The 14,728-nt window shown below is 48.2% G+C and overlaps 1 pseudogene; it reads right to left on the reverse strand.

Moving 5' to 3' along the window:
• Positions 1–2,149: 2,149 nt before the first annotated feature.
• LOC123130229 (beta-1,4-mannosyl-glycoprotein 4-beta-N-acetylglucosaminyltransferase-like) lies at positions 2,150–4,321 on the reverse strand (annotated as a pseudogene).
• Between the last annotated feature and the right edge of the window lie 10,407 nt (positions 4,322–14,728).

Consider the following 14,728-nt stretch of genomic DNA (forward strand, 5'->3'; position numbering starts at 1 on the left):
GTGCTCGCGACTAGACGGGCACGTCGGGGTCGACGTCGTGACGGCGGTGGACCACGGCGGCGTTGATGACGCTAGGGTTTCCTAGGCGGGGATGGGGTGTCGGTTTCACGGCGCGTGGGTGACTACGGACGCCGCCCGACGTCGTGACGGCGGTGGACCACGGCGGCGTTCATGCCGCTAGGGTTTCGTACGTGGAGTTGGGGTCTCGGGGTGGGGCGTACTTTTTTTTTCCTTTCCCGATCGCACTACCGAACCGCACGCGTACGACGCGCGGGAGTACGGGGCGCGACGTACACGGGCGGCCGGCCCTACGACGGACGGCGGGTATAGTGTACGTGTAATTTAGTATGGACAATACTACCCCTTATACGTTTATTGGGGGGGGGGGGGGGTTGTACCGAAGTCCTTCTCTTCCAGTTTTGCTTCAGTCATTGTTGGAGCCTATAGTGTACTTCCATGCAACATCAGTGTGAACCTTGCAACATGTAATCTAAGCATTTATGTCGTCGTTTGTGTGCAGATTATGTCGTCGTTTGCAACATGAACATCCCTGCTTCTGCTTGTGTGCAGATTATGTCGTCGTTTCCTGTATTAATTCTGTTGGCGAACCTGCAGTATATGTAGAAGATACTAAATCTTGACTTTTTATTATTGCTTGCATAGCTGCGTATACCTACATAGGAGTTTGATGTCTTGCCAAGAAGGTTATGATTCCTGAACTTCCAGATATACCAAAGAAAAGCCGTAATGTTATTGAAAGAGGCATGGGGGTAATTCGAACTTTGGAAGTATTGAACCAAAGTTTTGCACAAATAATTCAAACCTAATATTTCAAGGCTCAGAGAACCAAGCAGCTTTAGCAAAAGGACAAGTGAAGAATATGAGTACATCATTTTCTTCTTGATCACATCTTGCACAATGTTTTATAATATGATAAGAAAATCTACCTGGCCTCGTACCTGTTGGAATTGCTCTTCTAAGAAGCCTCCATGTGAAAGTTTATACTCTGGGTACCATCTCCTTTGATCTATAAGTCTATTTTAAAATTTGCTTTGCACATACAGGTACCTGTCTGGGTGTTGGCGCTCCATGTCCCTGCATATCCTGGAGGCAAGCTCTATATGCGGATTTGGAAGTACATTTTCCTCAATTATGTATCTTCCAACATATGATGTCAGTACCTCCCGATTGAATGATTGGAACTTGCATGATGATGTTAGCTGCCTGCTCATCAAAGAGAGTGCAGGCATGTATCAGTCAAGGGACCAAGTAATGACGGAAACCGAATATATTTTTCATGGGAACTCTTTTCATCAATATAGCCACAAAAGAAATATAACATTGACAAAAGATCTCTAATAAACATGTTGTTGATGAGAAACTCTTCCTAAAGCCCGGTGTTGCCTTAAGGCGCCATGGGTGGACAAACCCTAGTGCCGACCAACCTCCACCTCCTACAGCACTGTTGTTAGCCAACGCCACCTCTTGTGGACAATGGTGGTTGGCTCTCGTCCTACTCTTGTTGGTTTTGGTCGTTATCCACGAACCCTAGCAGGGACCTCACTGGTTGGCGGGTTTGGCAAATGTGGTGGTGGTGGTGCACAAGCTATTTGAAACTTTCCTGAATTTTGAATTCGCATATGTTGGTTCTAGACATAATACATTAGAAACCCGAGGCCGAAGACATGGGCGATGTGACGAGCGGGAGCGAGGAGTGTCGACCTCGACAAGGTCGACCCAGGACCTCGTCGGAGACAAGGATGGCGCTGTGAGCGACAACGAGTTGCGATGTCGGCGGCGGAAGCAGGGAAGAGGCTAGATTGGTGTGAGTGGGGGTGTGTTGGCTCGTCGGCGTAATCTGGCTCCCAGAGAGGTTTAGAGAGATGGTCGGGGGCGCCAGTAGCATGACGGTGGGGAGGCTAGGGGAGAGTGTTGTTGCAACAACGCGAGTGCAGTAGCGCCGCTGGTCACGGGTGGTGGCAGCACACGGCCCGACAGGTGGTGGATCGGACTGCTCATGAGGAGGAAGAAGAAACACAACAGTTATTCCGATAAAGATCCGATGGCGAAAGAATGACTTTTTTCCAAGGGCCAAAAAATTGACTTACACCAAAAAAGTAAATTAGGCGTCTTACAAATAGTTGCCCCATTTATCAATAGACTGCAATCTTACCCATTTGGGACTTGCCCATTCAGTTCCTCAAACTAAACAAAAATGTATTCCCTCAAATAAAAATGTAAACTGTATATCATGTCTAGATTAATACTGTTTCACATCAAACGAGATACACTTTGCACATTTAGAAACAACAGCATATCACATCTAAGTAAGGTTGCCGCGTTACAAACTCACAAGTAAAACAGTGATTGTTTTAACCTGATCTCAAGCATCCACCAGGAAGCAAGAAGCTGAACCTGCGTGCGTTCTTGATCAAATAGGAAGGCAGGTGCATGGCCGACGCCGACCTGGGTATTGGCCCCATCTTCTTGAAGAGATCCCTGAAGGTGTACTCCTCGGGGAGCATGTCGAACAGCTCGGCGCCGGCGCAGACGACCCGCTGGATCCTCGCCGGGTCGAGGAAGCTCTGCCGCCGCACCCGGTCCGCGTGGCTGTACGCTCTCATCTTGAACGCGAACTCGGCGATCTCCCTGAAGCAGAAGCTGCAGTGCCACCCGGCGTCGGCCAGGAGTGCTGGTACGCCGTGCGCTCGCTGAAGATGTGCGCCGTCGCCCTCCAGCTTCCCTGGTCCACGGGGAACTCGAAGGAGTAGACGTAGTTCTCCAGCTGCAGGTGCATCACCGCCGGCACCCCGTCGCACCACCGCAGCAGCTGCACCGTCTCCGGGCTCGGGATCTCGTCCGCGTCCGCCATGATCACCACGTCCCCGCCCGCGACGCCCGACCGCCGCAGCGGCGCGTTCAGCGCGCGCCGGTGCCGGGCCTCCACGTCGAATGGCTCTTCCCGGCGACGAGACCCCGGTCTCGGTGTGGCGATGGGGAGCCTGTCGTAGACGATCTTGGACCTCGCGAACGCAAAGCGCTCCAGGTTCTCGGCGAAGGAGAGCGGCTTGGCGATGCCGGTGAAGGTGGCGTTGGCCTCCAGGATGACCAGCTTGTGGACGTAGGGGAGCAGCTCGCGGTAGCGGATCTCCAGGATGTCCAGCTCGTTGTTGAAGAGGACGGCGTCGAAGACCCGGCGAGGGGAGGCGCGGGCGCGCCAGCCGTGGAGCGCGCACAGCTCGGCCATGGATGTGTTGGGGGCGTAGTAGTGCGGGATGACGGTGAAGGGCTTGGGCGGCGTGTCCCACAGCGGCCGGAGGAAGTAGGTGATGTTCCGGTGGTGCTGAGTTATGACAGCAACAATGGCCACCGCCGACAGAACCAGAGCAATGGCGGGTATCGCCGACTTCAACTTGGCAGGTAGTATGAGTCGTCGTCTCTTTCCTACGACTCTTGCTGCCAGGTTAAAAGGCCGATAATCCGAGCTTCCGGCCATGCTGATGAAGGATGATACAGATGCACACAAATGGAAATGAAATTAAGTTTCTTTCAGTAGCATAATATGACAGTTGTCCAATTCATGAAGCAGTCTCTCTCTCTCTCTCTCTTACTGCGGCGCTGCAGTATGTAACCTGCATGATTTGGAGCAAGAAAAGAGCAGGGAATGAGCAATAAAGTGGTACAATTAAGAAGGGCTGCCATGCAACATTAGTAGTATGTCAGACAAAAATGGAAAGCACATATACAGGTAAGATATTATTATTTTTTTGTTTGGGTAGGCAGCTTGTTACAAAGCCAGATTCAGAAGAAGATATCATGTTCCCCGTAGCGTTAGATGGGGGGAAAGAAGCAGATATGTACAAGCAAGAAAGCAGAAAACTAAAGTAAAAGAGGAAAACCGAAGCAATAAAACCTGAGGAGATAAACAGAAGCAGATATGTGGCCTATCTATCTATTGTTCAGAAGGAGAGCTTCTTGAGACCACAAAACCTTACGGAGTTAAGCAACCTTGAGAGTGGTGACCCAATTCGGCCACACAACACACAAGCAGTCAGGCAGGATGGGGGCTGGGGGAAGGAGAAACATAGTTATTGAGAGAGGAGGAAGGATTGGGCACCAATTCAAAATTACTTGCAAAGTAGGTACCTGATGCGGAAGAAAGGATCCCCCAGCGCCAACGGAGGACCGGGCCGCCGCCGGACGGGAGGAAGACGAAGAAGAAGATTTCTAGAATGGAGTACTACTACTCCACTCCACGCCTTGCCTTTGGAGGATCCGTCCGGTCAGCCCGTCTGAAATACGTTTGGACCGACCGAAATGCTCTGACTTGATCTCCCGGCCCGCACCTATTTTATCTTTATTCCCTTTCTACCTCTCTCTCTTGCTCGTCGACCATGCAAAATTCCAAAGCTCGCTTCGACAGGGACTGCCCGGCCAGCACACGCCATTTACTCCTTCCTATGTACGCACTCTCACGTGTGGACTGTGGGCCCCAATCTCTCACGGTCACGGTGGAGTGCAAAACAGCCGCGGTCAGCCGGCCGGCCGTTTCTGCTGCTGATTGGTTCCGCCGGCCCACTCGAAACGGCAGATGAGACAAATTCTGTTTTTTGGGAGGAAGATGAGACAAATTCAGCTAGGGCTTCTTTTCTAATCTAATCATCCTTCCTTCTCAATCGTTGCCCGGGTTTAGAGCATCTGCTGCAGCCCGACATGGCAGATTCAGGCTCTTAGATGTCTTATAAATGTCCTCGTCCTCAACCGAATATCTCATTAGCAAATCCTCAAGTCTATAAAATTACATGCAATATAAAATCAAGTCCAGTCTTTGCCGGAGTCCGTCCTTGTCCTTGTTGTTCCCTTCCGTGCCCATATATGACGGCCGTGAGACCCGCGAAGCGAAGGCCCAGTCGCTATGGAGCCCACATGGGACAGGAGGCACCGCCGTCTCCTGCGCTCTAGTCTTCCTCATCAAAGGTCGCACCCTGGTCGTCGCTCGTGGAGGTGAGATCGACGATAGACCCTTGGTGCTTGCAGGTCGGCACCTCCACCACACGGTTGCCGCACCAAGGGGTGCCGGCCACCTGTTGCGGCACCACGGCGGCGTGCAACTCCGCCTCCGTGGCATCGGCCGCAAGGTGTACCGTAGCATCCTTCGCCCTCTGCCTTGCACGGCGGGCACGTCGCTCCATAACACCGGACGGCCCATAATGCATGTCGTCATTTACCTTCGACTCGAAGCGCGGCGCAACGGGAATGGCGCGCCATGGCGCCACTCAGGTGTTGGGGGCGCCAGACGGACCGCACCACGTCCAGCGAGGCCGCCAAGACGCGCATCCCACCACCAGGCCCGACGGATCCAAGCGCCATTTGTGCAAACGCAATGAATTCCTACCAGATCGAGTATGTCCTTGATTGTGCGCGGAAAGCGAATAGCTAGGGAGTATTTTCAGAGAAAGTTGATTATAAATAGGTCAATGCACTGGTAGAAAAAGGGCCTGTTGTCCCGGTTCGTAAGGGCCTTTTGTCCCGATTCTGGAACCGGGACTACAGGGTCGGTACTAATGCCCTGTCCCTTTAGCCCGGTTCAATCCAGAACCGGGACAAATGGGCATCCATGTGGCCTGTGCGCAGAGCCCAGACAGGAGACCCTTTGGTCCCGGTTGGTGGCACCAACCGGGACCAATAGGCATCCACGCGTCAGCATTTCTGTGGTTCGGGTTTTTGTTTTTTTTTGAAAGGGGGGTGTTTGGGGGTTTTGGGGGGGGGGGTTAATTTAGGTGTTTCATATATTGTGTTAGCTAGCTATAATTAATAGAGAGAAGTGTCCTCTCTTATGTCCGTGCTTGGTCGACGCTACGTACTATACATACATATAGAGAGGACTAGACACGCTAGCTAGCTAGTAAGCAAACGAAGGAAACAGAAGATCGTCATGAACATATATGCATACAGAGAGAAGTGATATCGACCACCTCTCCTTCTCCGAGAGATTGGTCGAACAACAAGTTCTCGTATATCTATCCGACACTATCGGCTATATATATACAATAATTATCTCTTACAAATATAATCATACGGACTCATGGTCCACATAGTATTCTCCATCTTCAGCGATCACGTGGTCAAGAAAGAATGCCGCCAATTCCTCTTGAATTGCTCGCATGCGAGCTGGTGCTAGGAGTTCATCCCGCTTCCGAAACATCTAATTTGAAGAAGGGGGTCAATACATATATATATGAATGAATGGAACTCAACACAAATGATGGTAATAAAATAAAATTGTGAATGTTGTTATCTACGTACTTCATATTGTTCGTCAGAGTACCCGCCCCGCTCACAGGTCGTGTGGCGGATGGACTCACAGACGTAGTATCCACAGAAATCATTCCCTTGTTCCTGCCACAACCACTTTACAAGAAATAGAGGTCAATCAAACTGATAAGTAAGAATGCTAAATGGTATTGATGAAACTAGCGCTTGAATCACTAGGAGATGCGCGGAACATGCTACTATAGTACTTACTTTCGGGTGTCTAAATTCCAGCTCCTTCGGTAGTCCCGGAACTTTTCTGGTGAATTTTCTTCAAACCCTGCCGGACAAACAAAACAATTACTTGATATCAAGAAATGAACAAAGTTGTTGATATGGTGGATAATGATCGATTTAACTTACTTCTTGAGGATTTCAGTCATGTCCGCATACTCCTGGGGATCTTTTCGTTTAGAGTCCAAGACGGTTACTACTCCCTGCTCAAGCCTAACCTCTAGGAGAATATAGTTGAAACTGCACACGCATGCATAACTCATCAATTACATTACTATAACCTGGACTAATATATAAGGGAAACCGAATATGCACAAGACAGTAACACTCACTTGAAGTTGTAAGGAAAGAGTATTATATCTTTGTTTTCATTTTTTTTGAATGATCGTAGCAAGTTGGCCTCGGTATCTTCGGGACGATGTTCAACCTCAGTTGCATCTATGAGATATGTGTTAACGAACCCAATATCACCAATTTGTCTTTTCTTCAATTCGGCGATCTTCAATCTGCATAATATAGTGAGGATAATTATAAATCCATGCAATGAAAGAGATGAGCTATATAGAGAGACTTAATGACAGAAGTAGTAGTACTTACAGACAGTAGCAGGTGATCATTGTTTTATCGAGGGCCAATTGATTGAAAAACTGATAGAACTCCTCAAATGGAATAGGCAACAGTTCAATTCCAACGAGGTCATGCTCCGGTTTAACTCTCGCATACAAAGTACTCCTCCCCCCAGACTCTCTGCAGATTTTCAAGTACCAATCATGTAATCTTCGCATCATCGTTGTTAAAGATTTTTCATATTTGACGAGAGGCTTCCCGTACTCGTATCTGTGTATCTGCACCTCCATGGGATCATAATGTACATCGTCGGGCAGGTAATCGTCAACATTGCCATAACCGGGCACCATCCTCGGATCGACGATGTCGCTAGGCACCTTGAGCGGGGGGCACGATTGCTTCGCTTGTTCGTCGAGCTGGGCAATTTGTTTCCCAACTGCTCGTCGTTCTTTCAGCCTTTGATCACTGACTGTACTTCCCGACCGCTCCGCTTCGGCCCATGTCTTTGCAATAATGCGCTCATAGTTGCCTTTCGGCGGAGACTTGGGTGGTTTTGCCAGGGCAGCCAGAGTGCGCTTCACTTTCACCGGATCTACCTTCTCCTCCGGAGGTGGATGTCTCTTTGCTTTCAACCCTTGAAACCAGTCATCCACTTTGGTTCGCGCGATCTTCGCGTTCTCCTCTGGGGTCCTCTCGTATGGTAACTTCTGTGGACTCTTCAGAGAAGGACCGAATCTGTATGTCCTCCCGCCTCTGGTTGTACTGCTAGACGCCGGCCGAGCAGACGAAGCGGTTGTCTTCTTTACTTGCTTACGAGGCGGAGGAGAAGGACTACAACGCGCCGGAGCAGCTGCCGGAGCGGCGGCGGGTCTCTTCCGCCCTTGCTGACAAGGCGGAGAAGGAGGAGGCTAGCTGCTCGGGCGCGCCGGCGCAGGCGGAGTGCCGCCACGCGCCGGAGAAGGAGCCGGCCGAGGGCCCTGATCGTCACTCTCAGAAGGAGGAGGCGGTGGAGGAGGCGGAGTGCCGTGACTCGCTGGAGGAGGAAGAGAAGGCGGAGGCGTCCAGTTTGGAAGGTTGATGATCTCCTTCCGCCATAGGCATGGAGTCTTCAGAGCAGACCTCAGCCGAGTCTCCCCTTGACCGGTAGGGTGGTCAAGCTGGAGGTCCTCAAATCCCTCCGTTATTTCATCCACCATCACCCCAGCATATCCTTCTGTAATCAGCCGGCAGTGAAAATTTGCGCCGGGTTCAGTAGGATAAACAGAGCCAACAGCCGTCTTGACCTTCAAATTCATCCATTGCGTCATAAGGTGGCAATTTTGAGACTCCGTGATAGCATCCACGGGATAGCTAGCAGGAGCCGTCAAGGCATGCTCTGGCTGAAGCAGCTCGGTGGAAGCCACACTACTTCTGCGCTGAGATGGCGGGGTAGCTTCGGGGGAAGCTTCGGCAGTACGTTTGCTCCGATTTGCTTCTCGTTCCTCTATCGCGTCTACCCTTGCTTGCAGCGCCTGCATTTGGGTATGCTGCACTTTTTTCCTCCTCTCATGGGATTTGTAACCGCCTGCGTCCGGAAACCCAACCTTCCACAGAGTGGAGCCTGGCGTGCCTCGTGTCCGTCCAGGGTGCTCAGGATTCCCGAGGGCCATTGTGAGCTCGTCGTTCTCTCTGTCTGGAAAGAACTTCCCTTGCTGCGCTGCTTCGATATACTGCTTAAGCTTCCTGACTGGTATGTCCATTTGATCGTTCATCCAAATGCACTTCCCTGTTACAGGGTCCAAGGTTCCGCCAGCCCCGAAGAACCAAGTCCGGCAATGGTCTGGCCAGTTAATTGTCTCTGGTTCGATCCCTTTATCAACCAGATCATTCTCAGTCTTGGCCCACTTAGGCCGGGCTACGAGGTAGCCACCTGACCCCATGCGATGGTGAAGCTTCTTCTTCGCAGCATTTTGCTTGTTTATCACCGACATCTTCTTACTCTTTTCCGATGTCTTGTGGGCCACAAATGCGGGCCAGTGATCTTTGATCTTCTCATATCTGCCCTTGAATTCTGGTGTCTCATTATTTTCGACAAACTTATTCAGCTCTTTCTTCCAACTCCTGAATAGTTCTGCCATCCTCTTAAGAGCAAAAGACTTGATTAATTGCTCTTTAACTGGGTTCTCTGGATTATCCTCTAGCGGTAGGGTGAAATTTGACTTCAGCTCAGTCCAAAGATCATTTTTCTGCATATCATTGACATAAGACACCTCAGGGTCTTCTGTAGCCGGCTTAAACCATTGCTGGATGCTTATCAGGATCTTGTCCCTAACCAGAACCCCGCACTGAGCAACAAATGCGTTCTTTGTTCGGATGGGTTCAATCGGTTGGCCGTCGGGCGCGATTGCTATGATCTCAAACTTTTCATCCGAGCTCAACTTTTTCTTCGGGCCTCGTCTCTTTACCGAAGTTGTGCTCGATCCGAAGGGCTAGAAAAAAGAACAAAGACTTAATTAATATGTGTACATACCAAAACAATGAATGCATCAATCAGCTAGTCAGCACAGGCTTAACTAATATATATACCTGGCCGGACTCGGTTCGGTCACCGGAGCCGTCATCACGGTCTCCTTCTTGCACCGGCATTGGGTCACCGGAGCCGTCCTCATGTTCTTGTTCTTGCACCGGCATTAGGTCACCGTAGCCAGATTCTTCACCCTCTCCTTCCATACCATCGGTGTCGTTGAGAAACAACGAGACAACATCACTTCCTTCTGCGATTATGTCCCTCAACAACGCTTCTTTTGCTTCGTCTCGGGCGGTGTCCATAGTTTCTACAAATATTTACAACATGGCAATTATTATTCAAACATGACAGATGGATATATTAGTGGCAAACGTAGAACTAGCTACCTAATCATAGTAAGGAATCATATATATATTAATTAGTGGCCTTGACGCTGCTTCTCTAGGGTTTGGGGTGGCCTCGACAACGCTTCAAGAGTTTGGGGTGGCCTCGAGAACGCTTCAAGGAGGGGGTAATATCGACCCCCCCCCACGTGTTGAAGCTATCGGGAGGGGGTATATATCGACAATGATGACACTACATCTATGTCCCTCGACGACCCTCGTTCCCGATAAAAAAAGAGGAAGGAGAAGAAAAAAAAAGAGGAGAAGAAAGAATAGAGGAGAATATATTTTTATCCTCTTCTTCCTCTCATGTTCGAGAGGATCGCCGAGGGGTCGGGAGGTTGCCTAGTGTCAAAGGATTCAACAAAACCATGTCTTCATCATTAGGAAAAAGTAACAGGTGCATGATGGTACGAAGCTCTCCAAAGTTATTTTGGAATGGAGTCCTAGATAGGATAATTCGCTTTTTGGTACAAAGTTCAGCAAGAACCTTCCAAATATCGTTATGTGGAAGGCCTTTGCTGAAATTCATACAAAAAGGCAAATTATCCTATCCGCGACACCATTCCAAAATAACTTTGGAGGACTTCGTCATGCCCTGGTTACTTCTGGCTAATGATGAAGCCATGAATTTCTTCAATACTTTGACACTAGGAAATCTCTCTCTCGACCCCTCGGCGATCCTCGACCCCTCGAACCCTCGACGACCCTGGAACCCTCGACCCCTCGGTGATCCTCTTCTTCCTCTCATGTTCGAGAGGATCGCCGAGGGGTCGGGAGGTTGCCTAGTGTCAAAGGATTCAACAAAACCATGTCTTCATCATTAGGCGAAAGTAACAGGTGCATGATGGTACGAAGCTCTCCAAGGTTATTTTGGAACGGAGTCCTAGATAGGATAATTCGCTTTTTGGTACAAAGTTCAGCAAGAACCTTCCAAATATCGTTATTTGGAAGGCCTTTGCTGAAATTCATACAAAAAGGCAAATTATCCTATCCGGGACACCATTCCAAAATAACTTTGGAGGACTTCGTCATGCCCTGGTTACTTCTGGCTAATGATGAAGCCATGGACTTCTTCAATACTTTGACACTAGGAAATCTCTCTCTCAACCCCTCGGCGATCCTCGACCCCTCGAACCCTCGACGACCCTGGAACCCTCGACCCCTCGGAGATCCTCTTCTTCCTCTCATGTTCGAGAGGATCGCCGAGGGGTCGGGAGGTTGCCTAGTGTCAAAGGATTCAACAAAACCATGTCTTCATCATTAGGCGAAAGTAACAGGTGCATGATGGTACGAAGCTCTCCAAAGTTATTTTGGAATGGAGTCCTAGATAGGATAATTCACTTTTTGGTACAAAGTTTAGCAAGAACCTTCCAAATATCGTTAATTGGAAGGCCTTTGTTGAAATTCATACAAAAGGCAAATTATCCTATCTGGGACACAATTCCAAAATAACTTTGGAGGACTTCGTCATGCCCTGGTTACTTCCGGCTAATGATGAAGCCATGGATTTCTTCAATACTTTGACACTAGGAAACCTCTCTCGACCCCTCGAACCCTCGACGACCCTGGAACCCTCGACCCCTAGACAACCCTGGAACCCTCGACCCTCGATCCCTCGACCCTATAGAACCCTCGACCCTGAAACCCTCGACCCTTGACCCCTTAACGACCCTCTACCCTCTACCCTAGTTCCCGACCCTCGACCCCTCGGCGATCCTCGACACCCTCGTTCCCGATAAAAATTAAGAAGAAGAAGAAGAAGAAGAAGAAGAAGAAGAAGAAGAAGAAGAAGAAGAAGAAGAAGAAGAAGAAGAAGAAGAAGAAGAAGAAGAAGAAGAAGAAGAAGAAGAAGAAGAAGAAGAAGAAGAAGAAGAAGAAGAAGAAGAAGAAGAAGAAGAAGAAGAAGAAGAAGAAGAAGAAGAAGAAGAAAGAGGAGAAGAAGAAAGGAATAGCTAGAGGAGAAGATCGAAGAAGAAAAAAGAAGAAGAAAAAAGAGGAGAAGAAGAAAGGAATAGTGGAGAAGAAGAAAAAAATAGAATATATTATATTTTCTCTTCTTCTCCATTATTCCTTTCTTCTTCTCCTCTTCTTTTTCTTCTTTTTTCTTCTTCTTATTTATTTCTCCTCTTCTTCCTCTCCTCTTCTTCTTTCTAAGTCCTGCTTATACACAGAGTATTGGTCCCGGTTCGTACCCCTCTCGGCCCCTCGTCCCTCTCTCGACCCCTCGACGACCCTCGTCCCTGATAACATTTTTTTTCTCCCCTCGACCCCTCTCGACCTCTCGTCCCCCTCTCGACCCCTCATCATCATCTATCACCCCCCTCGTTTTCTTTAGCATATATCCATGAACAAAAAAATAATTCATATATAGAAAAAATGCTATATGAACATACATACATATGAGCATATACAGAGAGCGTATACATAGCCAAATCCATATACAAAGAGCATATCCGTACATACGTACATACATATGAGCATATACATACATACATAACCAAATCCAAATACATATGAGCATATACATACACATATGAAAAATTTTATCACACATAGAGAGCAGCGGCGGCGGCGGCGATGGTCAGAGCGACAGGGGTCGATGGGAAGGGGCGGGAGCTCACTGGGGGCGCGACAGGGAGGAGGCCGGAGACGGGGAGGAGGCCGGCGACGACGCGGGGGAGGCCGGCGACGCGGCGTGGGGCGACATGGAGGGGGCCGGAGATGGCGCAGGCAGCGACGAGGAGGAGGCCGGCAATGGCGCACGCAGCGACGGGAGAAGGCCTGCGGCGGCGCGGGGCGACGGCTACGGGGAGCGGGCGACGACGGGCTCTGGGCGGCGACGACGACGATGAAGGGCCTGGCGGCGTCGGGGGCGAATGGGAGCGGTTGGCGAAATTTTCACAAGTGCTACCTTATATACCTAGAGGAATGGTCCCGGTTCGTGGCACGAACCGGTACCAATGCACACCTATGGTCCTGGTTCGTGCCACCAACCGGGACCATAGGTCTCTTTTGAGCAGTCGAAAAGGGCGGGAAGCAGAGGCCTATGGTCCCGGTTGGTGGCACCAACCGGGACTAAAGGGGGGCATTGGCCACGGTTGGTTCCACGAACCGTGATCAATGCCCCCTTTAGTCCCGGTTGGTGCCACCAACCGGGACCAATGGCCTTGTGCTGCCCGGCGCCCAAAAGTTTAGTCCCACCTCGCTAGTTGAGAGGGCTCGGGAGTGGTTTATAAGCGCTGCTGCACCCACCCTCCCGAGCTCCTCTCAACTGCAGGCTTTCGGGCCTAATCTGTCACTGCAATGCCTATGGGCCTACTGGGCCTGCTGCGGGCCTGAATCCTGGCCCATGGTAGGGTTTCTAGTCGTATTCAGGCCGTGGTGGCCCAGTAGGTGGCATTTTTTTGTTTTTTGTTGCTTTATTTATTTTTCTTTTGTTTTTTGCTTTATTTTTTAATTCTTTATGCTTTTAGTTTTAGAAAAATTATAAACTTTTTGTGAATGCCATTAGTTTTCAAATTTGAAAACACTTTTTTAGTTTTTTTATTTTCTTTGTTGCTTTATTTATTTTATTTTGTGATTAACTTTACTATAAAAATAGTTTTTTCCTATTTTTTTGATTTGTTTTTTGCATTATTTATTTTCTTTTGTTTTTTGCTTTAATTTTTAGTTCTGTTTGCTTTTAGGTTAGCAAAATTATAAACTTTCTGTTAGTGCCATTAGTTTTAGAAAAATTATAAACTTTCTGTTAGTGCCATTAGTTTTCAAATTTGAAAACACTTTTTTAGTTTTTTTGTTTTCTTTGTTGCTTTATTTATTTTATTTTGTGATTAACTTTACTATAAAAATAGTTTTTTCCTGTTTTTTTATTTGTTTTTTGCATTATTTATTTTCTTTTGTTTTTTGCTTTAATTTTTAATTCTGTTTGCTTTTAGGTTAGCAAAATTATAAACTTTCTGTTAGTGCCATTAGTTTTAGAAAAATTATAAACTTTCTGTTAGTGCCATTAGTTTTCAAATTTGAATAGTTAAAATTTGAATTCTTTGAAAATTGTTTGAATCACAAGTTTGTGATTAACTTACTAAAAAATGAGAATAGATGCGCTTATAGAGAAAACTTGATGCACTTCGTGTACAAAATGGACAATCACTTTCGAAGTATCAAAGTTTCGGACAATAACTGCGCCACATCATTGGCTAGGACGAATGCTTCGTCTGTGTACCCAAGATTGTTTAGATCCACTGTTGTCATATTGTACTGTGGGCCTACCTGTACCCCGCCTCCTGACATATTGATCCATTTGCCTCAACACATAAAACCTTGAACCATAAGACATGAAAGCATTTCAAATGAACTCTGAAAAAATTGAAAGTTGGGATGGTATCATAATTTCACCCACATAGCATGTGCATGTACAAAACGGACAATGGTAGCATGTTCGTGTGTTACAAAGTTGGCATGGTATCATCATAATAGTTGCGGGAGAAAGTCTTCACTTTTTCTTCGCTTGTGTCATTTGCTTATTGCGCCGTAACCATGGACAATCTTCATTGTTTATCAGGATACTTGGGTCAGCCTTGACATTGAAGGGAGGAATTTCATGAAACTTCACTACTAGGAAAAGGCCTACTAATGGCGCACTGGTTTTGCCTACTAATGGTGCATTACCAGTGCGCCATTAGTAGTACGCCACTAGTATATTTTACTAATGGCGCACCACGGG

This window comes from Triticum aestivum, chromosome 6A, assembly GCF_018294505.1.
Source record: "Triticum aestivum cultivar Chinese Spring chromosome 6A, IWGSC CS RefSeq v2.1, whole genome shotgun sequence".
In the NCBI taxonomy this organism is placed as follows: Eukaryota; Viridiplantae; Streptophyta; class Magnoliopsida; order Poales; family Poaceae; genus Triticum; species Triticum aestivum.